The sequence below is a fragment of the Salmo salar genome, chromosome 02 (assembly GCF_965601325.2).
Source record: "Salmo salar chromosome 02, fSalSal1, whole genome shotgun sequence".
Taxonomy (NCBI): Eukaryota; Metazoa; Chordata; class Actinopteri; order Salmoniformes; family Salmonidae; genus Salmo; species Salmo salar.
The window spans coordinates 15,426,506-15,452,500 of record NC_138292.1 but is presented as its reverse complement, the minus strand read 5'-3'; the positions used below and the strand labels follow the sequence as shown (position 1 = coordinate 15,452,500).

General features: G+C 44.2%; 1 protein-coding gene across 2 annotated transcripts in view; it reads right to left on the bottom strand.

Moving 5' to 3' along the window:
- The window catches only part of LOC106594804 (polypeptide N-acetylgalactosaminyltransferase 1), a 124,128-nt gene extending 109,065 nt beyond the window's left edge, over positions 1-15,063 (bottom strand). For both annotated transcript variants that reach the window (XM_082960198.1, XM_082960197.1), the window contains exon 1: positions 14,420-15,063. The gene's annotated coding sequence lies outside the window, so the exon portion shown is untranslated. The remainder of the gene's footprint in view (positions 1-14,419) is intronic.
- Between the last annotated feature and the right edge of the window lie 10,932 nt (positions 15,064-25,995).

Here is a 25,995-nt window from a genome sequence, read left to right as displayed (position 1 = left end):
TTCTAACTCCTCCCAACACTAGAGGTCTGTTCTAACTCCTCCCAACACTAGAGGTCTGTTCTAACTCCTCCCAACACTAGAGGTCTGTTCTAACTCCTCCCAACACTAGAGGTCTGTTCTAACTCCTCCCAACACTAGAGGTCTGTTCTAACTCCTCCCAACACTAGAGGTCTGTTCTAACTCCTCCCAACACTAGAGGTCTGTTCTAACTCCTCCCAACACTAGAGGTCTGTTCTAACTCCTCCCAACACTAGAGGTCTGTTCTAACTCCTCCCAACACTAGAGGTCTGTTCTAACTCCTCCCAACACTAGAGGTCCGTTCTAACTCCTCCCAACACTAGAGGTCCGTTCTAACTCCTCCCAACACTAGAGGTCCGTTCTAACTCCTCCCAACACTAGAGGTCTGTTCTAACTCCTCCCAACACTAGAGGTCTGTTCTAACTCCTCCCAACACTAGAGGTCTGTTCTAACTCCTCCCAACACTAGAGGTCTGTTCTAACTCCTCCCAACACTAGAGGTCCGTTCTAACTCCTCCCAACACTAGAGGTCTGTTCTAACTCCTCCCAACACTAGAGGTCTGTTCTAACTCCTCCCAACACTAGAGGTCCGTTCTAACTCCTCCCAACACTAGAGGTCCGTTCTAACTCCTCCCAACACTAGAGGTCCGTTCTAACTCCTCCCAACACTAGAGGTCCGTTCTAACTCCTCCCAACACTAGAGGTCCGTTCTAACTCCTCCCAACACTAGAGGTCTGTTCTAACTCCTCCCAACACTAGAGGTCTGTTCTAACTCCTCCCAACACTAGAGGTCTGTTCTAACTCCTCCCAACACTAGAGGTCTGTTCTAACTCCTCCCAACACTAGAGGTCTGTTCTAACTCCTCCCAACACTAGAGGTCTGTTCTAACTCCTCCCAACACTAGAGGTCCGTTCTAACTCCTCCCAACACTAGAGGTCTGTTCTAACTCCTCCCAACACTAGAGGTCTGTTCTAACTCCTCCCAACACTAGAGGTCTGTTCTAACTCCTCCCAACACTAGAGGTCCGTTCTAACTCCTCCCAACACTAGAGGTCTGTTCTAACTCCTCCCAACACTAGAGGTCTGTTCTAACTCCTCCCAACACTAGAGGTCTGTTCTAACTCCTCCCAACACTAGAGGTCTGTTCTAACTCCTCCCAACACTAGAGGTCTGTTCTAACTCCTCCCAACACTAGAGGTCTGTTCTAACTCCTCCCAACACTAGAGGTCTGTTCTAACTCCTCCCAACACTAGAGGTCTGTTCTAACTCCTCCCAACACTAGAGGTCTGTTCTAACTCCTCCCAACACTAGAGGTCTGTTCTAACTCCTCCCAACACTAGAGGTCTGTTCTAACTCCTCCCAACACTAGAGGTCTGTTCTAACTCCTCCCAACACTAGAGGTCTGTTCTAACTCCTCCCAACACTAGAGGTCTGTTCTAACTCCTCCCAACACTAGAGGTCTGTTCTAACTCCTCCCAACACTAGAGGTCTGTTCTAACTCCTCCCAACACTAGAGGTCTGTTCTAACTCCTCCCAACACTAGAGGTCTGTTCTAACTCCTCCCAACACTAGAGGTCTGTTCTAACTCCTCCCAACACTAGAGGTCTGTTCTAACTCCTCCCAACACTAGAGGTCTGTTCTAACTCCTCCCAACACTAGAGGTCTGTTCTAACTCCTCCCAACACTAGAGGTCTGTTCTAACTCCTCCCAACACTAGAGGTCTGTTCTAACTCCTCCCAACACTAGAGGTCTGTTCTAACTCCTCCCAACACTAGAGGTCCGTTCTAACTCCTCCCAACACTAGAGGTCCGTTCTAACTCCTCCCAACACTAGAGGTCTGTTCTAACTCCTCCCAACACTAGAGGTCCGTTCTAACTCCTCCCAACACTAGAGGTCTGTTCTAACTCCTCCCAACACTAGAGGTCCGTTCTAACTCCTCCCAACACTAGAGGTCTGTTCTAACTCCTCCCAACACTAGAGGTCTGTTCTAACTCCTCCCAACACTAGAGGTCTGTTCTAACTCCTCCCAACACTAGAGGTCTGTTCTAACTCCTCCCAACACTAGAGGTCTGTTCTAACTCCTCCCAACACTAGAGGTCTGTTCTAACTCCTCCCAACACTAGAGGTCTGTTCTAACTCCTCCCAACACTAGAGGTCTGTTCTAACTCCTCCCAACACTAGAGGTCTGTTCTAACTCCTCCCAACACTAGAGGTCTGTTCTAACTCCTCCCAACACTAGAGGTCTGTTCTAACTCCTCCCAACACTAGAGGTCTGTTCTAACTCCTCCCAACACTAGAGGTCTGTTCTAACTCCTCCCAACACTAGAGGTCTGTTCTAACTCCTCCCAACACTAGAGGTCTGTTCTAACTCCTCCCAACACTAGAGGTCCGTTCTAACTCCTCCCAACACTAGAGGTCCGTTCTAACTCCTCCCAACACTAGAGGTCCGTTCTAACTCCTCCCAACACTAGAGGTCCGTTCTAACTCCTCCCAACACTAGAGGTCCGTTCTAACTCCTCCCAACACTAGAGGTCCGTTCTAACTCCTCCCAACACTAGAGGTCCGTTCTAACTCCTCCCAACACTAGAGGTCCGTTCTAACTCCTCCCAACACTAGAGGTCCGTTCTAACTCCTCCCAACACTAGAGGTCTGTTCTAACTCCTCCCAACACTAGAGGTCTGTTCTAACTCCTCCCAACACTAGAGGTCCGTTCTAACTCCTCCCAACACTAGAGGTCTGTTCTAACTCCTCCCAACACTAGAGGTCTGTTCTAACTCCTCCCAACACTAGAGGTCTGTTCTAACTCCTCCCAACACTAGAGGTCTGTTCTAACTCCTCCCAACACTAGAGGTCTGTTCTAACTCCTCCCAACACTAGAGGTCTGTTCTAACTCCTCCCAACACTAGAGGTCTGTTCTAACTCCTCCCAACACTAGAGGTCTGTTCTAACAACACTAGAGGTCTGTTCTAACTCCTCCCAACACTAGAGGTCCGTTCTAACTCCTCCCAACACTAGAGGTCTGTTCTAACTCCTCCCAACACTAGAGGTCTGTTCTAACTCCTCCCAACACTAGAGGTCTGTTCTAACTCCTCCCAACACTAGAGGTCTGTTCTAACTCCTCCCAACACTAGAGGTCTGTTCTAACTCCTCCCAACACTAGAGGTCTGTTCTAACTCCTCCCAACACTAGAGGTCTGTTCTAACTCCTCCCAACACTAGAGGTCTGTTCTAACTCCTCCCAACACTAGAGGTCTGTTCTAACTCCTCCCAACACTAGAGGTCCGTTCTAACTCCTCCCAACACTAGAGGTCTGTTCTAACTCCTCCCAACACTAGAGGTCCGTTCTAACTCCTCCCAACACTAGAGGTCCGTTCTAACTCCTCCCAACACTAGAGGTCCGTTCTAACTCCTCCCAACACTAGAGGTCCGTTCTAACTCCTCCCAACACTAGAGGTCCGTTCTAGCTCCTCCCAACACTAGAGGTCCGTTCTAACTCCTCCCAACACTAGAGGTCCGTTCTAACTCCTCCCAACACTAGAGGTCCGTTCTAACTCCCCCCAACACTAGAGGTCCGTTCTAACTCCCCCCAACACTAGAGGTCCGTTCTAACTCCCCCCAACACTAGAGGTCTGTTCTAACTCCTCCCAACACTAGAGGTCTGTTCTAACTCCTCCCAACACTAGAGGTCTGTTCTAACTCCTCCCAACACTAGAGGTCTGTTCTAACTCCTCCCAACACTAGTGGTCTGTTCTAACTCCTCCCAACACTAGAGGTCTGTTCTAACTCCTCCCAACACTAGAGGTCTGTTCTAACTCCTCCCAACACTAGAGGTCTGTTCTAACTCCTCCCAACACTAGAGGTCTGTTCTAACTCCTCCCAACACTAGAGGTCTGTTCTAACTCCTCCCAACACTAGAGGTCCGTTCTAACTCCTCCCAACACTAGAGGTCTGTTCTAACTCCTCCCAACACTAGAGGTCTGTTCTAACTCCTCCCAACACTAGAGGTCTGTTCTAACTCCTCCCAACACTAGAGGTCTGTTCTAACTCCTCCCAACACTAGAGGTCTGTTCTAACTCCTCCCAACACTAGAGGTCCGTTCTAACTCCCCCCAACACTAGAGGTCTGTTCTAACTCCCCCCAACACTAGAGGTCCGTTCTAACTCCTCCCAACACTAGAGGTCCGTTCTAACTCCTCCCAACACTAGAGGTCCGTTCTAACTCCTCCCAACACTAGAGGTCCGTTCTAACTCCCCCCAACACTAGAGGTCCGTTCTAACTCCTCCCAACACTAGAGGTCCGTTCTAACTCCTCCCAACACTAGAGGTCCGTTCTAACTCCTCCCAACACTAGAGGTCCGTTCTAACTCCTCCCAACACTAGAGGTCTGTTCTAACTCCTCCCAACACTAGAGGTCTGTTCTAACTCCTCCCAACACTAGAGGTCCGTTCTAACTCCTCCCAACACTAGAGGTCCGTTCTAACTCCTCCCAACACTAGAGGTCTGTTCTAACTCCTCCCAACTCTAGAGGTCTGTTCTAACTCCTCCCAACACTAGAGGTCTGTTCTAACTCCTCCCAACACTAGAGGTCTGTTCTAACTCCTCCCAACACTAGAGGAAGGAGAGTTGAGACGTCCAGAAAAGTCATTCTGATCTGTGGCTGCTGACTCACATGAGGCTGGTTGCCACTGATCTCACACACACACACACACACACACACACACACACACACACACACACACACACACACACACACACAGGGCCTGTTGTTCTCTAGCCCAGCGGCTGAGGGTAGATATGCTTATCAGGAGAGAGAGAGTGAAGGAAAGAGAGAGGGGAAGGGGTCTCTACTCTCTCGGTCTCCCCATCTCTCATCCCCTCACACAACAGTGGGCTGGGTGAAATAACAGAAGTGAAAAAGATGTGAGCCAGTGTGAAAAGGAAAGCTAGGCCACAATAGGCCAGTCCAATAGAAAGCTATCCTCTGTTGGTCTGTAGGGTGAGTGGAGTAGTACTGCTCTGCTCCCAGTTATCCCTCTAAATCCTGTCTACTCCAGGCCTTCCTGACTTAACCAGCTCTGCTCTGACTGGGGCACCCAGCCAACACACACACACCATACGCACAGCACACACGACAATGAAACACACTCACTCACAAAGCAGACAGAGACACACAGAGACACACTCAATCAGTCACAGACAGACCGACTGAAGACTCTTGTGATTGGAGACGTGTGTGTGTGTGTGGTGTGTGTGTGTGTGTGTGTGTGGTGTGTGTGTGTGTGGTGTGTGTGTGTGTGTGTGTGGTGTGTGTGTGTGGTGTGTGTGTGATTGCGCATGTGATTGGAGACGTGTGTGCGTATGTGTGTGCGTGTGTGTGTGTGTGTGATTGCGCATGTGATTGACTCAATGAGTCAGCAGAATTTGGACACATTACATTTCCTCTGAGGGGAGGGTGTCACCATGGAAACCAGGCCTTTCCTGTGGGGGTCGTATCTCATGCTAAAACAGATGCTGAAGGAGAAGTGCACACATAGGGTGGTGGGCCGAAGCCCCGCCAAGGGAGGAGATGATTTTTTATATACGACTGTAAAACTATTTTATGATGACTATAACAGTTGGCACCTTCAATTCTTGCACATTTTCTCATAAAGAATATTTCAACACAAATTTGCCAAAGTGTTAAACTTGGAATCAATCAGAACTCCCATAAACACCCCTGGTGATGAAGGCAGCCAATGGCCTGCTTCTACCTTCGATGTAAACACAGCCTCTTGTGAAAACTCTAGCTGTTGCCTGATCAACAGGAACAGATATAGCTCGTTCCCAAGACTGAAACAAGATAAATATCTGTTTTTGAGGGCATTTAAAATATGCAGCATGCAATAGGAATTGTCTTGATCGTATGAAGAGGTAAGGAGTTCCCAGTTGTCTTGATCGTATGAAGAGGTAAGGAGTTCCCAGTTGTCTTGATCGTATGAAGAGGTAAGGAGTTCCCAGTTGTTTTGATCGTATGAAGAGGTAAGGAGTTCCCAGTTGTTTTGATCGTATGAAGAGGTAAGGAGTTCCCAGTTGTCTTGATCGTATGAAGAGGTAAGGAGTTCCCAGTTGTCTTGATCGTATGAAGAGGTAAGGAGTTCCCAGTTGTCTTGATCGTATGAAGAGGTAAGGAGTTCCCAGTTGTCTTGATCGTATGAAGAGGTAAGGAGTTCCCAGTTGTCTTGATCGTATGAAGAGGTAAGGAGTTCCCAGTTGTTTTGATCGTATGAAGAGGTAAGGAGTTCCCAGTTGTTTGATCGTATGAAGAGTAAGGAGTTCCCAGTTGTTTTGATCGTATGAAGAGGTAAGGAGTTCCCAGTTGTCTTGATCGTATGAAGAGGTAAGGAGTTCCCAGTTGTCTTGATCGTATGAAGAGGTAAGAAGTTCCCAGTTGTCTTGATCGTATGAAGAGGTAAGGAGTTCCCAGTTGTCTTGATCGTATGAAGAGGTAAGGAGTTCCCAGTTGTCTTGATCGTATGAAGAGGTAAGGAGTTCCCAGTTGTCTTGATCGTATGAAGAGGTAAGGAGTTCCCAGTTGTTTTGATCGTATGAAGAGGTAAGGAGTTCCCAGTTGTCTTGATCGTATGAAGAGGTAAGGAGTTCCCAGTTGTCTTGATCGTATGAAGAGGTAAGAAGTTCCCAGTTGTCTTGATCGTATGAAGAGGTAAGGAGTTCCCAGTTGTTTTGATCGTATGAAGAGGTAAGGAGTTCCCAGTTGTCTTGATCGTATGAAGAGGTAAGGAGTTCCCAGTTATCTTGGAAGCAGCACAAGATGCAGAAGCAGCAGCTCTTGCGTTGTCTGACAGATTTCCACTCAAAGGCTCTGTATCTGTATGATGTACGCGTATGATAAATAAGATATGACTATACTGTACACACGCGCCAATTTAATTCCACTAAATTATGTAAAGTAACCTATAGACCGGTAAGCATGACCAGTCAAATGTATTTACATCATCTCAAATCCGATCAAATTATTGGTCACATACACATGGTTAGCAGATGTTAATGCGAGTGTAGCGAAATGCTTGTGCTTCTAGTTCCAACAGTGCAGAAATATCTAACAAGTAATCTAACAATTCCCCACCAACTACCTAATACACACAAATCTACACATACACACGACCACAGCACACATTGTCAGGAGGGGAGGGGGATGAAACTAGGCCCAGACTTCTCCTTTTCACTCTGTCTATCACTGTTGAGGACACTGGAGGCTCTGCCTCTCTGTCTATTAGGAGGCAGAGAGGACCAGAAGATATCTGGCACAACGTCATCTGAATACTAATCTGCAGAACAACACAAACAGCTGAAAAACAAACTGCAGAAAAACTGGATGAACAACTGAATCAGTCATTTTGGATAAAAGGGGGAACAGCTTTTCTTGAAGCTCTGGGAAACCCAGAGAGAAACAATAGACTAGAAACACTGTCCATCTGACTGGTACATAGAACACACTGCCAACCTCTGTCTGACCTCACCCTAAACATGAACCACTAGTCTACCATTATGTCCTGAGTCTCTCCATCATAAACATTCTATTCCACCATTTAAGAGAGGAGCACCATAAACATCACGAGGCTTTACACTCCCTTTAGAGCTCTGAGTGGTTCCTGACCTCTACACTCCCTTTAGAGCTCTGAGTGGTTCCTGACTTCTACACTCCCTTTAGAGCTCTGAGTGGTTCCTGACTTCTACACTCCCTTTAGAGCTCTGAGTGGTTCCTGACTTCTACACTCCCTTAAGAGCTCTGAGTGGTTCCTGACTTTTACACCCCCTTTAGAGCTCTGAGTGGTTCCTGACTTCTACACCCCCTTTAGAGCTCTGATTGGTTCCTGACTTCTACACTCCCTTTAGAGCTCTGAGTGGTTCCTGACTTCTACACTCCCTTTAGAGCTCTGAGTGGTTCCTGACTTCTACACTCCCTTTAGAGCTCTGAGTGGTTCCTGACTTCTACACTCCCTTTAGAGCTCTGAGTGGTTCCTGACTTCTACACTCCCTTTAGAGCTCTGAGTGGTTCCTGACTTCTACACTCCCTTTAGAGCTCTGAGTGGTTCCTGACTTCTACACCCCCTTTAGAGCTCTGATTGGTTCCTGACTTCTACACTCCCTTTAGAGCTCTGAGTGGTTCCTGACTTCTACACTCCCTTTAGAGCTCTGAGTGGTTCCTGACTTCTACACTCCCTTTAGAGCTCTGAGTGGTTCCTGACTTCTTCACCCCCTTTAGAGCTTTGAGTGTTCCTGAGTTCTATTACAACATATACGAGAGAAGTAACTGAGAGGCTTTACTAGAATGGAAAACATGACTAACATCATGTGAACTCTTGACTATAGAAGACTATTGTATAGGCGGGGCGAGCTCTTGGTTAAATACATCATCTTGGTGCCCCGGGGTGGGGCCAAGGCGGGCGGACACTGGCACACACACAAACAAAATAAGAAAATTACATTTACCAGATGCTTCAATCTGAAGCAATTTAAAGTAATGTGTGCATACATGGAATTCACTATCCTGGCATTGCAAGCACCATGCTCTACCTACTGAGCTACAGATGACCAATCAGGGCTGTAAAAAAAGGTTTGTAAAACCCGACGTTTATGGTTCTCCTGTCTTAAATGGTAAGACACACACAGCCATCTCACAGTGATTCCCTGGTGGCATCACACCCTCCCACATGGTGTTAGTTAGCCTTGGCCAGTTATCAACCTCACACAGCAGAGACACACTACCCAGCCAGAACGTATGTGTGGACCATAGAGTGTGATAGGTGATTCCTGCCTCTGTGTGTGTGTGTGTGTGTGTGTGTGTGTGTGTGTGTGTGTGTGTGTGTGTGTGTGTGTGTGTGTGTGTGTGTGTGTGTGGTGTGTGTGTGTGTGTGTGTGTGTGTGTGTGTGTACAAAGAATTAGGAACATCTTCCAAACATTGAGCCGCACGCCCTTTCGCCCTCAGAAAAGCCTCAATTCGTTGGGGAATGGACTCTACAAGGTGTTGAAAGCATTCCACAGGGATGCTGGCCCATGTTGACTCCAATGCTTCCCACAGTTGTATGTCAAGTTGGCTGGATGTTCTTTGGATGCTGGACCATTCTTGATACACACAGGAAACTGTTGAGTGTGAAAAACCCAGCAGCGTTGCAGTTCTAGTTCAAAGGCACTTAAATCATTTGTCTTGCCCATTCACCCTCTGAAAGGCACACATACACATTATACTGTATGTCTCAAGGCTTAAACAGCATTCTTTAACCTGTCTCCTCCTCTTCATCTACACGGACAGAAGTGGATTTAAGAAATGGCATCAATAAGGGATCATAGCTTTCACCTGGAATCACCTGGTCAGTCTATGTCATGGAAAGAGCAGGTGTTCCTAATGTTTTGTACACTCAGTGTGTGTGTGTGTGTGTGTGTGTGTGTGTGTGTGTGTGTGTGTGTGTGTGTGTGTGTGTGTGTGTGTGTGTGTGTGTGTGTGTGTGTGTGTGTGTGTGTGTGTGTGTGTGTGTGTGTGTGTGAGAGCTGGCAAGGCTCCCCAGTGGCACAGGCTGACCCACTTCTGTGTGAAATTCTATCCCTGATATGACCCTATGAGCAGCCAGAGGACACACACACACACACGCACGCACGCACGCACGCACGCACGCACGCACGCACGCACGCACGCACGCACGCACGCACGCACGCACACACACACACACACACACACACACACACACACACACACACACACACACACACACACACACAAAGCCTGAGAGGCAAAAACAGTAACATGGTGCTCTCTCTCTCTCTCACGCCACCCCTCTGTCCCACTCCTCTCTCTGTATCTCGCTCCTTCTCTCTCCATGGTCACTCTGAGTTTACAATCAGTGCCTCTCTGCTTTCTGATCTAACTATGACAAACATCCGGAAAAAACCTCAGAGGTAAGGAGTGTGCAGTATATCAGTTTCTATCAGACCATCAGATCAGAGAGAAGAACATGATAAAGCAGACTGGTAGAGTGAATGTATCTGATCAACACTGCACCAGGATTATGGAGAGCCTGTGGTAGCATAGATGCTACAGACGTCTCTGAAAGATGCTAGACACAATCTTCATAAATAAGGCCCTTCTAAAATTCAGAACCTTTTCAACATGAAAAATAAAATCAGAGTATGTTTCATTTATGACATCACATCTTCCTGTTCTGAAGGTCAGTCAATGTTGAAATCCAAAAACCAGTTTGATGAGTGTTTTTAAAGTACATTAGCTAAAAACTGACTGATCAAATAGAGAATCGTTAAGCTATTTGCTGATGTTTGCCTGACTAGCCTCAAGGTCAAGAAAAACCCTCCTTGTGTCAAAACTGTTGTTTCAATATGAATATCTTGTAAAACAGGGCTGTGTGTGTGTGTGTTCTGATCAGCATCAGCCAGATTTCACCATGAGTCTCTGTAAACCAGGAGTCTCCAACAGGTCAATCGAGAGCCTACCTATGAGTAGCTTGCCAAACAATTCTGAAAGTACACGCAATTTTCACATGTTCCACCGCAAACTGTCATTAACAAATCTCCCAAGTATTAAACACAGCAAGCAGTCAGCTCCTATCTAATCAACACAACACTGACATTATCCCACCCCTGGTTAGACACGATTGGCTTAAAAAGCCAAACCTAACACAATATCTGCCTATTTATTTCCAGCAATATTGCCCCTGTCTGTCTGTGTGGTGCAGGCGTTTGTCTATCACTCTGTGTAGCCAGTGGATGTGATAACCATCTTGTGGGTTGACTGAAATACTTTCCCCAAAACTTTCTAGATATAATGTTACCTGCAAAGTAGGCTTACCTGGCAGAAGTATATCATGAGTAAGTATATCATTTCTATCTATTATTTGTTATTTTCAAACTTCATACCATGAAAAGAGCAGCAGCAGTAGCTTACAGAACCATGGCTAGACTGGCACATTAGACAGCACATTCCTCAGCACATTCCTCACTCGATAGATGCGCAATTAAAGGGGATTTACACTCTAAAATAAAAATGTGTTCGTTTTCTTCCAGACCTAAAAAAAAGTTTTCTGATGTGATTTAACAGAAGATCAAATTTCATTGTTTCTCTATGAACGATGGTAATTTTGAGAGTCAAAAACCACAACAATCTAAAACCAGGAAAAATACAACTGAGAAAACATAATTTTGGAAAATATAAAACATATTTTGGTTGTTTATGAACCATTATTTGACCAGGTTGACAGAAAACATAGTGAACGACTTTCTCTTGTACACTAAGGACCTGGGGAAGAGTTGGGTTAGGAGCGGAGAACTACATGCCTATTTGAAAGCTAGAAAAGAAATTGCAGCTCGCGACATGTTTAAAAAACAATGAAGAGAGAGAGAGATAGAAGAGTTAAGGATAGAGAAAGAAGTGAGAGAGTATTTTTTCTCTGGCAGCAGCTTTCCTCATAGCCATCAGAGGTATAGCCACCTATGTGTGTCTGAGTGATGCTGTTGTTGTTATTATGACATCATCTTATTAGCTAACATCAGTAGCGTTGTGGTGTGACCATCTGAGATAATCTCATTGTCATGTCAGTTGCATCGATCAATACTGGGGATCAACAGGAAACAGTACATCCTTCTTCCTCCCAACTATAAAATAGATAACCAACCAATTCATCCCGTTCTGGATAGAAGTTGTCTTTAGGCACAGATCTAGGATCAGCTTGCCTTCCCCAAATCCTAACTTTACCCATTATGTGAAAAGACAACACGACCTTGGATCAGCGTCTAGATCCAACTTAATCCCACTCCTAGTGTTGTTCCCCTGTCCCAGCCTTCGACACAGGGAGGTAAATTAGGCCTAGGCTACATGGGCCAGTGATGAAGGTCAGTCTGAGTTATTGATTTGAGATTATGGTAGGTAACCTAGCGGTTAAGAGCGTCGGGACATTAACTGAAAAGTCGCTGGTTCGAATCCCCGAGCAGACTAAGTGAAAAATCTGCCGAGATGCCCTTGAGCAAGGCACTTAACCCTAATTGCTCCTCTAAGTCGCTCCGGATAAGACCGTATGCTAAATGACTCAAATCTACAGGCTGCAGTGATATAGGTCTCTGTGGGTCAGTTATAATGATACAGGGTTTAGATATCAGGTGATATAGGGTGACTCCTCATCCCCAGTCTGCAGGGTTCTGTGTTCCGGCCACGGACCAGAGGGAACAATGGCATTCTTGTGCTGGGAGCTCCAGGTGGCTGGGGAAACCCAATCCTACCCAACCCCAGTCACCCAGTTTGAGTCTGAGCCTGCCTCACTGGCACAGCTCAGGGAGAACCAACGCTGCCTTCCTCCAGAGAGACACTGCAGAATAGAGCTATTGTTCCACCAGAGCAACTCCAAACTACACACACTCACTAAATCCACTTTCTTAGAGAAACACACAAACAGACTCAGAAACACACACAGACACACACACACACCAAATAGGGGAGCACATCTGCTGTGGTCTGGACCTGAACACGCAGCAGGACAGGAAACACATCATGCAGACTCCACGGCCTTGAATTGAGGAACATGATTCATTTCCTGTGAATGCTGGACAGTAATGCCTTAAAACAGGGCTTGGCTATTGGCTAACCCACAGCATTTCCACTGTAGAAAGGTACTAAACATGACACAATACTTTCAGTCTCACTGAGGGGGGATTCAAAACATGGCACAACATCGCCAGTCCGAGGATTTAGAGGGGCTTTGAACATCAAACGCCTGAAGTCACACATGGTTTGAGAAAGGGTGTGTGTGTGTGTGTGTGTGGGTGTGTGTGTGTGTGTGTGTGTGTGTGTGTGTGTGTAAGGGAGGGAGAGAGAGCTTGTGCAACTGTCATTACATTTCAACTGTTGCTAAAGGACAACTGTATTCTCTCTCCCTCTTTGCGGTTCAGCTGCAGTCTTCACTCCAAGCTCAGCTCTCTGCTGCTGTAAGCAATAACACAGTGTTGTGTTTCAGTGTGCACAGCCATCCATGTCCTCTGGCCACATTGTGCTCTGGGTAGCAGGGGGCCCATGCTAACAGATAAGGCCAGATAATGTCCCTCCAGCTAGCAGCAGTGCTGCTCTGTTCTGCACATGTTCTCCTATTGTGCAAGCCAGAGCCACAGAGCCTGGGCCTCATCCACAGGCACAGAGGATAAATAATGGATGACCATCTCTTCCTGCCCCTGGAGAAACATGACAGACTCATTTCATTCCCCTACATCTTCATCTGCAGCCAGAGAGTTACAGGATTGATTGTGAATCCATTTCCTTATCTATCAGATGTATAATTACAGCACTGCGAGTGCACGCTCACTGGCTCGCTCTGCTCGCATACAAAGACAAACACTGTCTTTCACACAGAAACACACACACACACTCACACATAGACCTGCTCTGGCCCAGGCTCCACATACATTAACGCGCCTCTATAAAAGGTCCCTTCCGGATTAGGTTACGTGAAATGTAATCAACTTCAGGCCTATTGTAGAGCACGAGCTGGAGCTGGGAGAGGCATGCATGGCTATAGGCCTAGTTCTGGACTGTCTCCAACTGACTCAGAGTTCACAGCTGGTGGTAAGAAGTCATACAGTCATATTTAGTTGCTATTAAACATGTGTAGTAACTCTGTAATTACTATTGTAAAGATGTTAATTTGTTACACTAGTACTTTTGATGATTGCATTATACTAGAGTTGGTTGGAATAGGGTCTGTTACTTATTGCATTCGTGTAATAGCTACCCAAACCATTCCATTACAAGGCTATTTTAAGTAGGCCTACTGACATTAAAACAGTCACGGGGAGCAACTACCGATAGGCTATATGAAGTGTTAGTGACTAGGCCTAAACCTTGGCTTACTTTCAGGTCAATGCTGTTTTGTGATACGTCATTATTGAGAGCAATATATCATCATAACAAGGGCATTTGTGAGTCGTTAGTCCATTCCATCCAAATGCTCACAGAAAATAAACATTTTGGGGACAGTTTAAGCAAAGATTAGATGTTTTACTTGCTACAGTAACAGACATATTTCAGTAGAATAATTGATGACAGCATGAATATTGAAATTACACAGCCGCTTTTCACTGACAGGTATATATTTCCTGTCGTGGTCTACAGATGTCCAACAACATCTCCAGCCGCCTTCCTCCAGCCGCCTTCCTCCAGCGGACCATGTGACCGTTAGTTACCGTTACCTGGCCAGACGCTGTGTCAATCATCAACAACGGCAGTGCTTGCTTGCCAGCTAGCTGGTTATGGATTAGCTAGCGAAATTACCGACTAGTTTAGCATAAATAACACAATTCAACACCACTTTTACAGTAATACATGTCGGGTATTATTTGCTAACATTTAAATACGTACCTTTTGAATGAAAACGGAGAAATGTATGTGGTTTCTCCTGTGTAGCCCAGGTTTGGTTATTTAGCGAGTCGCATTCCGTATCCCAACGAACCAGTCAGATGTGCTTTGACGAACAAAATCTCCCTTGCTTGTTATAACACGTAGCTAGCCAGCTTTAGCTAGCTAATGGTGTTTAAAACGATACACAATCTAAAGCTAGCTCGAGGCCAAGGGCAACTGAAAACTAAATCCAGTATTATGGAAACTAAACATCCAGAAAGCTAGACACATCGACTAACGTTACCAAGCTAACTGCCAACGACGAGATGTTCGCATGCGCAAACAAATGGAGTGGCTGACTCTGCTCCAGTCGATGTGTGATGAAGAGATCACAGTTGTACCTCAAAAATTAATCCGACAAGAAGGGGTCATTTCCACGTTCGAAAACTGCGACTTAAAACATGTCGTGCGAAACGGCGTCCATTGAAAACATCGTATACTGTTAGGTCAGTACGTGATAGCGGAGTATGAGAGCTGGTAGCTTGTGTGTGTAGGCAGCACTCGGCTCGGGTTCAGAAAGCCCCTGCTGCAGTCGGTCGGGCGGCTGTCGGTTGCAGAGCACCCAGAGGCAGCATCGTACCCAATGACTGTGATCCCGATATGAAAGCATCCTCCCTCTCCAGCCCAACCCGGAAGAAAATTACAACACTGCAGTAACGTCATTCGTAATATACTGGTGGCTTTTAAATGGTTTACACATTTAATAAGGATGACTTATTAAGAAAATCATATGCGACTTTTTAGCTGTAATAGGCTACTTGGGTCAGATGAACAAATTGGCCTATTTTGTTGCTATTCATCAAACTCAATGTAATAATGCCCTGCCCCTCTCAAGAATAGGCTAATTCAAATCCTGCAGCGCCATCTACACGACCCATTTATGGAGATTGTTCAATCTCCTATTTCCACTACAGTCCTGCATGGCAGGGGCCTAGTTGGAGTTGGTTCATTTACTGGCTATAGTCCCATTCTATCCAGTCTAAGAAAATTGCAAAATTCTCAATGTTGTGCTCTGTTTCATAGGTTTTCCTTGAAGGCATTGGGTGTAAATAAGAATAGCATGTGAATTACATTTTAATAACACCTGGTTGACATACAATGTACAGTGCATTCGGAAAGTATTCAGACCCGTTGACTTTTCCCACATTTTCTTACATTAATCCTTATTCTAAAATTGATTAACTCACTTTTTTCATCATCAATCTTCACACAATACCCCATAATGACAAAGCAAAAACATGTTTTTAGAAATTTTTGCAAATTTGGTTAATTAAAATTAAAAAACTTAAATATCACATTTACATATGTATTCAGACACTTCACTCAGTTCTTTGTTGAAGCACATTTGGCAGCAATTACAGCCTCGAATCTTCTTGGGTATGACACCAAAAGCTTGGCACACCTGTATTTGGGAAGTTTATCCCATTCTTCTCTGCAGATCCTTTAAACTCTGTCAGGTTGGACGGGGAGCGTCGCTTCACAGCTATTTTCAGGTCTCTCCAGAGATGTTCGGTCCGGTTCAACTCTGGGCTCTGACAGGGCCACTCAAGGACATTCAGAGACTTGTTCCGAAGCCACTCCTGCGTTGTCTTGTCTATGTGCTTAGGGTTGTTGTCCTGTTGGAAGGTGAACCTTCGCCCCAGTCTGAGGTCCTGAGCGCTCTCAAGGATCTCTTTGTACTTTGCTTCGTTTATCTTTTCCTCGATCCTGACTAGTCTCCCAGTCCCTGCCGTTGAAAAACATCCCCACATGATGATACTGCCACCACCATGATCAACCGTAGGGATGGTGCCAGGTTTCCTCCAGACGTGACGCTTGGCATTCAGGCCAAAGAGTTCAATGTTGCTTTCATCACATCAGATAATCTTGTTTCTCATGGTCTGAGAGTCCTTTAGGTGCCTTTTGGTAAACTCCAAACTCACTGTCATGTGCCTTTTACTGAGGAGTGGCTTCCGTCTGGCCACTCTACCATAAAGGCCTGATTGGTGGAGTGCTGTAGAGATGGTTGTCATTCTGAAAAGTTCTCCCATCTCCACAGAGGAACTCTGGAGCTCTGTCAGAGTGACCATCGGGTTCTTGGTCCCCTCCCTGACCAAGGCCCGGGCAGCCAACTCTAGGAAGTGTCTTGGTGGTTCCAAACGTCTTCCTTTTAAGAATGATGGAGACCACTGTGTTCTAGGGGAACTGTGTTCTATGGGAACTGTGTTCTAGGGGAACTTCAATGCTGCAGAAATGTTTTGGTACCCTTCTCCAAATCTGTGCCTCGACACAATCCTCTGAGCTCTACGGACAATTCCTTCGACCTCATAGCTTTGTTTTTGCTGTGACATGCACTGTCAACTGTGGGACCTTATAGAGACGGGTGTGTGCCTTAAAAAATCATGTTCAATCAATTGAATTTACCACAGGTGGACTCCAATCAAGTTGTAGAAACATCTGAAGGATGATCAATGGAAAGAGGATGTACCTGAGCTCCATTTCGAGTCTCATAACAAAGGGTCTGAATACTTATGTAAATAAGGTATTTCTGTTTAAAATAATTATACATTTTCAAAAAAATCAGAACCTGTTTTCACTTTATCATTGTGGGGTATTGTGTGTAGATTGATGGGGAAAAATATGAATTTAATCCATTTTAGAATAAGGCTGTAAAGTAACAAAATGTGGAAAAAAATCAAGGGGTTTGAATACTTTCCGATTGCACTGTAAATAATGTGATATTTTTCTATACAGCACGGAATACCTACCAATCGCTATACCCTATACTGCCTATTTAAATGGATGAGATTAATTGCCATAGAATATGAGTTTGGGGAGGGGAAAATAGGTAGGTGTATAGCTTGCATGGAATAAGAAACGAGTGGTCGGGAATTGGCTTGGCTTTTACAGCACAGAAATGTCACTGTTATGGACTTTGCATTTCCTCTATACAATATTCTATCAATAAGATGTCAGTGTGGATCGTTTACTACCTGCTTCATCAGTTCATCTGGGATGGTTTAAGTGTGTTCCCAGACGGCACTGTATCTTTCCTCATAATTTACTATGCCAATAAGAGAGGAGGCGCCAGGGAACGCTCAAGCATTACCTCCACCAGACAGTGAGATTGCGAGAGAGTCAGAGAGAGAGTCAGAGAGAGAGAATCAGAGAGAGAGTCAGAGAGAGAGTCAGAGAGAGAGAGAGAGAGTCAGAGAGAACGAGAGGGAGAGAGAGTCAGAGAGAGAGAGTCAGAGAGAAAGAGAGGGAAAGAGACAGAGAGAGAGAAAGAGAGACAGAGAGAGGGCGAAAGACAGACAGACAGACACACAGACACACAGAGAGCGAGAGACAGAGAGAGAGAGAGACAGAGAGAGCGAGAGAGGGAGAGAGAGAAAAAGCAATCAGAATCAATGACTTCATTTTCTCCAGTTAATAAGTCGTGGTGAATGGAACTTGCTGATAGTCAGGCCCAGAGTGTAATTTAATGAGGGAAACATGTATAATATCTGACACAACACTCACTGTTGGCCTGCCGTGTCTTCGAAAAGTATTCAGACCCCTTGACCTTTTCCGCATTTTGTTACGTTACAGCCTTATTCTAAAATGGATAAAATAAATACAAATCTTCAGATATCTACACACAATACCCCATAATGACAAAGCAAAAAAAACACTTCCTTAAATACCTTATTTACAAACTGTAAGTATTCAGATCCTTTGCTGTGAGACTCAAAATTGAGCTCAGGTGCATGCTGTTTCCATTGATCATGTTTGAGATGTTTCTACAACTTGATTGGAGTCCACCTGTGGTAAATTCAATTGATTGGACATGATTTTTTAAGGCACACACCTGTCTATATAAGGTCCCACAGTTGACAGTGCATGTCACAGCAAAAACAAAGCTATGAAGTCGAAGGAATTGTCCGTAGAGCTCAGAGGATTGTGTCAAGGCACAGATCTGGGGAAGAGTACCAAAACATTTTTGCAACATTGAAGTTCCCCTAGAACACAGTTCCCCTAGAACCCTAGAACACAGTGTTCTCCATCTCTTTTCTCTGTATACATCAATGATGTCGCTTTTGCTGCTGGTGGTTCTCTGATCCACTTCTACGGCAATGACACCATTCTGTATACCTCTAGCCCTTCTTTGGACACTATGTTAACAAACCTCCAAACGAGCTTCAATGCCATACACTCCTTCCGTGGCCTCCAACTGCTCTTAAATGCAAGTAAAACTAAATGCATGATCTTCAACTGATCACTGCCCGCACCCGCCCGCCCGTCCAGCATCACTACTCTGGACGGTTCTGACTTAGAATATGTGGACAACTACAAATACCTAGCTGTCTGGTTAGACTGTAAACTCTCCTTCCAGACTCATATTGCTTATTGGTCTCATAGTGCTTATTGGTCTCATAGTGTTATTGGTCTCATATTGCTTATTGGTCTCATAGTGCTTATTGGTCTCATAGTGATTATTGGTCTCATAGTGCTTATTGGTCTCATAGTGCTTATTGGTCTCATATTGTTTATTGGTCTCATAGTGTTATTGGTCTCATAGTGTTATTGGTCTCATAGTGTTATTGGTCTCATATTGCTTATTGGTCTCATAGTGTTATTGGTCTCATATTGCTTATTGGTCTCATATTGCTTATTGGTCTCATAGTGCTTATTGGTCTCATATTGCTTATTGGTCTCATAGTGCTTATTGGTCTCATAGTGATTATTGGTCTCATATTGCTTATTGGTCTCATATTGCTTATTGGTCTCATAGTGCTTATTGGTCTCATAGTGCTCATTGGTCTCATATTGCTTATTGGCCTCATAGTGCTTATTGGTCTCATATTGCTTATTGGTCTCATAGTGCTCATTGGTCTCATAGTGTTATTGGTCTCATAGTGCTTATTGGTCTCATAGTGCTTATTGGTCTCATAGTGCTTATTGGTCTCATAGTGCTTATTGGTCTCATAGTGCTTATTGGTCTCATAGTGCTTATTGGTCTCATAGTGCTTATTGGTCTCATAGTGCTTATTGGTCTCATAGTGCTTATTGGTCTCATAGTGCTTATTGGTCTCATAGTGCTTATTGGTCTCATAGTGCTTATTGGTCTCATAGTGCTTATTGGTCTCATAGTGCTTATTGGTCTCATAGTGCTTATTGGTCTCATAGTGCTTATTGGTCTCATAGTGCTTATTGGTCTCATAGTTGCTTATTGGTCTCATAGTGCTTCATTGGTCTCATAGTGCTTATTGGTCTCATAGTGATTATTGGTCTCATAGTGCTTATTGGTCTCATATTGCTTATTGGTCTCATAGTGCTTATTGGTCTCATAGTGCTTATTGGTCTCATAGTGCTTATTGGTCTCATAGTGCTTATTGGTCTCATAGTGCTTATTGGTCTCATATTGCTTATTGGTCTCATATTGCTTATTGGTCTCATAGTGCTTATTGGTCTCATAGTGCTTATTGGCCTCATAGTGCTTATTGGTCTCATATTGCTTATTGGTCTCATATTGCTTATTGGTCTCATAGTGCTTATTGGTCTCATATGTGCTTATTGGTCTCATAGTGCTTATTGGTCTCATAGTGCTTATTGGTCTCATAGTGCTTATTGGTCTCATAGTGCTTATTGGTCTCATATTGCTTATTGGTCTCATAGTGCTTATTGGTCTCATAGTGCTTATTGGTCTCATAGTGCTTATTGGTCTCATAGTGCTTATTGGTCTCATAGTGCTTATTGGTCTCATATTGCTTATTGGTCTCATATTGCTTATTGGTCTCATAGTGCTTATTGGTCTCATAGTGCTTATTGGTCTCATAGTGCTTATTGGTCTCATATTGCTTATTGGTCTCATAGTGTTATTGGTCTCATATTGCTTATTGGTCTCATAGTGTTATTGGTCTCATATTGCTTATTGGTCTCATAGTGCTTATTGGTCTCATAGTGAGGCTCTATTGGTCTCATAGTGCTTATTGGTCTCATAGTGCTTATTGGTCTCATAGTGCTTATTGGTCTCAAGAAACAAGATGGCTCTGATGTAAAAGTCTCTTGAAGTCAGTTATCTGACCGTTGATGTGTCCGTTAAAGACAGGGAAGCTGGGGGGTCCAGTGCCCCACAGTTACAGCTCACAGTTTAACCTTGTTTGTAAAACATCGATGCCTGTTTACACCAGAGTCTCCAGCAATGCCTTATTTATGTGTAGCATGTAGCAGCATCCTGCTGGTGATGTAATATGGATGAGATGTCAGAGGCTTCCTCTGTCTCAACAGATTCCTTCCTTCACAGATACACAACAGGCAACACTGTTGTGCACACACATTCACACACACAAACCCTACTGCACATCTGGCCTATAAAAATGGCATGTATATGTTATAATATGTATATATTATGTATTATTATATTATCTTCATCCTGTGTTTTACGTCTGGATGCTGACAGGTCTTTCTCTGGGGGAGCTGCTGTGAGCTGATGGCTCCCCTGCAGGCAAGTCTCTGTAACAGATGTTTGTGACCACAGTCCTGACTCTGTTCTTTACCGTGTACAGTACCACGGTCCTTAGTAAACACCATCATTACACAGTAGTAACCACAGCCCTGACTCTGTTCTTTACTGTGTACAGTACCACGGTCCTTAGTAAACACCGTCATTATACAGTAGTAACCACAGCCCTGACTCTGTTCTTTACCGTGTACAGTACCACGGTCCTTAGTAAACACCGTCATTATACAGTAGTAACCACAGCCCTGACTCTGTTCTTTACCGTGTACAGTACCACGGTCCTTAGTAAACACCGTCATTATACAGTAGTAACCACAGCCCTGACTCTGTTCTTTACCGTGTACAGTACCACGGTCCTTAGTAAACACCATCATTATACAGTAGTAACCACAGCCCTGACTCTGTTCTTTACCGTGTACAGTACCACGGTCCTTAGTAAACACCATCATTATACAGTAGTAACCACAGCCCTGACTCTGTTCTTTACCGTGTACAGTACCACGGTCCTTAGTAAACACCGTCATTATACAGTAGTAACCACAGCCCTGACTCTGTTCTTTACCGTGTACAGTACCACGGTCCTTAGTAAACACCGTCATTATACAGTAGTAACCACAGCCCTGACTCTGTTCTTTACCGTGTACAGTACCACGGTCCTTAGTAAACACCGTCATTATACAGTAGTAACCACAGCCCTGACTCTGTTCTTTACCGTGTACAGTACCACGGTCCTTAGTAAACACCGTCATTATACAGTAGTAACCACAGCCCTGACTCTGTTCTTTACCGTGTACAGTACCACGGTCCTTAGTAAACACCGTCATTATACAGTAGTAACCACAGCCCTGACTCTGTTCTTTACCGTGTACAGTACCACGGTCCTTAGTAAACACCGTCATTATACAGTAGTAACCACAGCCCTGACTCTGTTCTTTACCGTGTACAGTACCACGGTCCTTAGTAAACACCGTCATTACACAGTAGTAACCACAGCCCTGACTCTGTTCTTTACCGTGTACAGTACCACGGTCCTTAGTAAACACCGTCATTACACAGTAGTAACCACAGCCCTGGCTCTGTTCTTTACCGTGTACAGTACCACGGTCCTTAGTAAACACCGTCATTACACAGTAGTAACCACAGCCCTGGCTCTGTTCTTTACCGTGTACAGTACCACGGTCCTTAGTAAACACCGTCATTACACAGTAGTAACCACAGCCCTGACTCTGTTCTTTACCGTGTACAGTACCACGGTCCTTAGTAAACACCATCATTATACAGTAGTAACCACAGCCCTGACTCTGTTCTTTACCGTGTACAGTACCACGGTCCTTAGTAAACACCATCATTATACAGTAGTAACCACAGCCCTGGCTCTGTTCTTTACCGTGTACAGTACCACGGTCCTTAGTAAACACCGTCATTATACAGTAGTAACCACAGCCCTGACTCTGTTCTTTACCGTGTACAGTACCACGGTCCTTAGTAAACACCATCATTATACAGTAGTAACCACAGCCCTGGCTCTGTTCTTTACCGTGTACAGTACCACGGTCCTTAGTAAACACCATCATTATACAGTAGTAACCACAGCCCTGGCTCTGTTCTTTACCGTGTACAGTACCACGGTCCTTAGTAAACACCGTCATTATACAGTAGTAACCACAGCCCTGACTCTGTTCTTTACCGTGTACAGTACCACGGTCCTTAGTAAACACCGTCATTATACAGTAGTAACCACAGCCCTGACTCTGTTCTTTACCGTGTACAGTACCACGGTCCTTAGTAAACACCATCATTATACAGTAGTAACCACAGCCCTGACTCTGTTCTTTACCGTGTACAGTACCACGGTCCTTAGTAAACACCATCATTATACAGTAGTAACCACAGCCCTGACTCTGTTCTTTACCGTGTACAGTACCACGGTCCTTAGTAAACACCATCATTATACAGTAGTAACCACAGCCCTGACTCTGTTCTTTACCATGTACAGTACCACGGTCCTTAGTAAACACCATCATTATACAGTAGTAACCACAGCCCTGGCTCTGTTCTTTACCGTGTTGGCACATTAACCCCAGGTACCTGTTAGGTACAGTAGAAAGGGGATTATTGACATTAGTATTGCCTGAGGAACTCCTCTGCTGCCTGAAGGCAGTGACAAAGAAGATTAGATAATAACCTTACCGAATGTTTTCAGATGTTCACGAACACTAAGACATATATCATGTCACAGAGGTGGTTAGAAACTCTACACCAGTGTAGAATGGGGACAGGCCTTAGTCTCCCTGAGTTACTAATAGGACCATTTGCTTTTGTGTGTGTGTGTGTGGTGTGTGTGTGTGTGTGTGTGTGTGTGTGTGTGTGTGTGTGTGTGTGTGTGTGTGTGTGTGTGTGTGTGTGTGTGTGTGTGTGTGTGTGTGTGTGTGTGTGTGTGTGTGTGTGTGTGTGTGTGTGTGTGTGTGTGTGAGAGAGAGAGAGAGAGTGAGAGATCTCCTCTTATGCACTCTGGACATGTGTTAGTAGTACCCAACTCGCTAACGATCATCAGGTCGCTAACGGCCTGGTACTCAGGGCTCTACTGTCCCTCCAACCACTCTGACATCAATGCAAATGCAATGGAAAATCACACCAAAACACTATGTGCTTTTAAAACTCAATTTGAAGAAAGAAGTTCAACAACAGGTTGAAACTGAGTGGAAAACATGATCGTTGTGGATGTTGTTTCAAAGCCTAACACAACGAAATGGACAGCGCTTTCTAAGGTGATGATTCATTCAAACCCCTATTTGAATATTAGAGAATTATGCATAGGCCTATATAAAATAAATACCTGAATTTAAGAAAGGATTGTGCCATTATACAATACATAGCCTAGCCACATATTACAGACGGCAGAAAAAAGATGATTTAAGATATCTATGGTACATAATTTGTCTAGTCTATATTAAACAAATTCAGAGTGAGACTACATTATAGTGAATTTCTATTTGATTTTTAATAGCCTAGTAATAGGGCATTTTTTAAATATGTTTTATATAATCAATAGGCATGACCTTCAGCTACAGAATATCTCACCAATGCGTTTCCATCTCCTCCCCTCTCTCCTTCATTCCTTTCTCCAGCACGCAGAGAGGGGCTGTCAATGAAATATGTTTAGTTGGGAAAACATGTTACTATCATGTTCCCGAACAGATTTAACTTGGTTTCCCAAATGAAGCACTGGGTAGCTGCAGGAACAGGGTTGGAGAGCCCATGACATACAGAGTTTGTGTGCAATATCACCTGTTGCGTGGCAAAATAACCGGTGTAGCCTACCCAACATGAGATGAACCTGTAGCCTCCATTTGCTATTGGAGTGCATACAGATGATATGTATTTTTCCTCTTGCCCCTGTTCCTGCCCATTTGATAATGGGCCATTCTAAATCTAAACTAATTTTACATATTAGACTAAATTAAATTAAAAATAGTCTGATGGGTGAAATAATTATCACTTGATGAGAGCTGGAGAGAACAGCTAGTGCTGCCTGATGCTAAGAACAGAGCACCACCTTTTGATTTGTAAGACATTCTAAGGTTTGTATCATTCACAACTAAAGTTACCAAATAACTAGCATATAGGACCTGTTTCAAATGATACATAGTCAACATAGCCACTTCATAGGTGCACTTTAGCTCTGAATGGGAAAAAAAGTATTTATATTTTATTCAGCTAAGTTCAATTATAATGTCCTTACTTTAAAATCATATAATATAACATAATGGCATGGGACGTATAAGCATGTCTTGTCTGCTAAATGAACAAGCCTACAGCCTATGGCATGGCACATAGCCAGATAGGTCAACTCATATTCTGTCCTTCTGTTTCTTTAGACCTGCCTAAAATAAAGAATGGATTTATTGTGATGTTGTATATTCAATTGATTTATTATACTTTTTAAAATGTAGATGTTCCAAAAGCAGACATCAGCAGCTTGTATATGGGGAGATCATGTGTTTGCTAAATGTGTTTAAATTAATTAACAGTCAATTACTATGAGACCGGCAGTCTTTTGCATGGCAATAACCGGCTGACAAGTGGCAAAGGAATGGCATTTTCATTTTAATGTCATTAAAGGAACAACAATGGAACAAACAGAATAACATGGTGGTTTTCTGAATATCCATCTATTTCTACAATAGGCTTCTCCACGGGCATTTCAAATTACACTTGTACTGTATATGCCCTGAAAAGTGGACTGGACCAAGGTTTTTGACTCATGGGATACAGGTGCCCACTGCTTAGCCCAAATGTAATTCCTACTCCCCTCTCAGGAGCTGATGGTTTTTGCATGAGGCAGGAGAGGAGGGAGAACACTACCAGAGAACACTGAGGGTTCTATGGAACATCACCAGCACAGCATACGCCTGACTAGACATGGACTAACACAGTTCATCTTTGTAATGGAAAACCACACAGCTTTAGTGTTAAACTCCAACCGAGGAGTGTATATGTGTGTGTGAAAAAGAGACTAGGGCTTTATTGGAGGAGTGCATTATAGCTCCCCCCCTCTCTCTATAATTAAAAATAACCAAACACGTCAACATTGTTTGCCTTCAGACCACACTCCCTCTGCCAGGTGGAATAATGAATCTAATTTTCAGTAGGAAACATTTCCCACCAGAGCTGTTTACTCTTAGACAGCTGCCAGCACAGTGTGTTGATTGTCTCTCCACCTCTCACCTAATTTGCCAGACTCCACCTCTGCCACTCACATTGATAAAACACAATATTCAACACTGGTCTTTTCATGATTCATCTGTTGAAATAACACATATGGAATTATGTAGTAACCAGAAAAGTGTTAAACAAATCTAAATATATTTTAAATTGGAGATTCTTCAAAGTAGCCACCATTTGCCTTGGTGGCAGCTTTGCACACTCTTGGCATTCTTTCAACCAGCTTCACCTGGAATACTTTTCCATCAGTCTTGAAGGAGTTCCCACATATGCTGAGCACTTGTTGGCTGCTTTTCCTTCACTCTGCGGTACAACTCATCCCAAACTATCT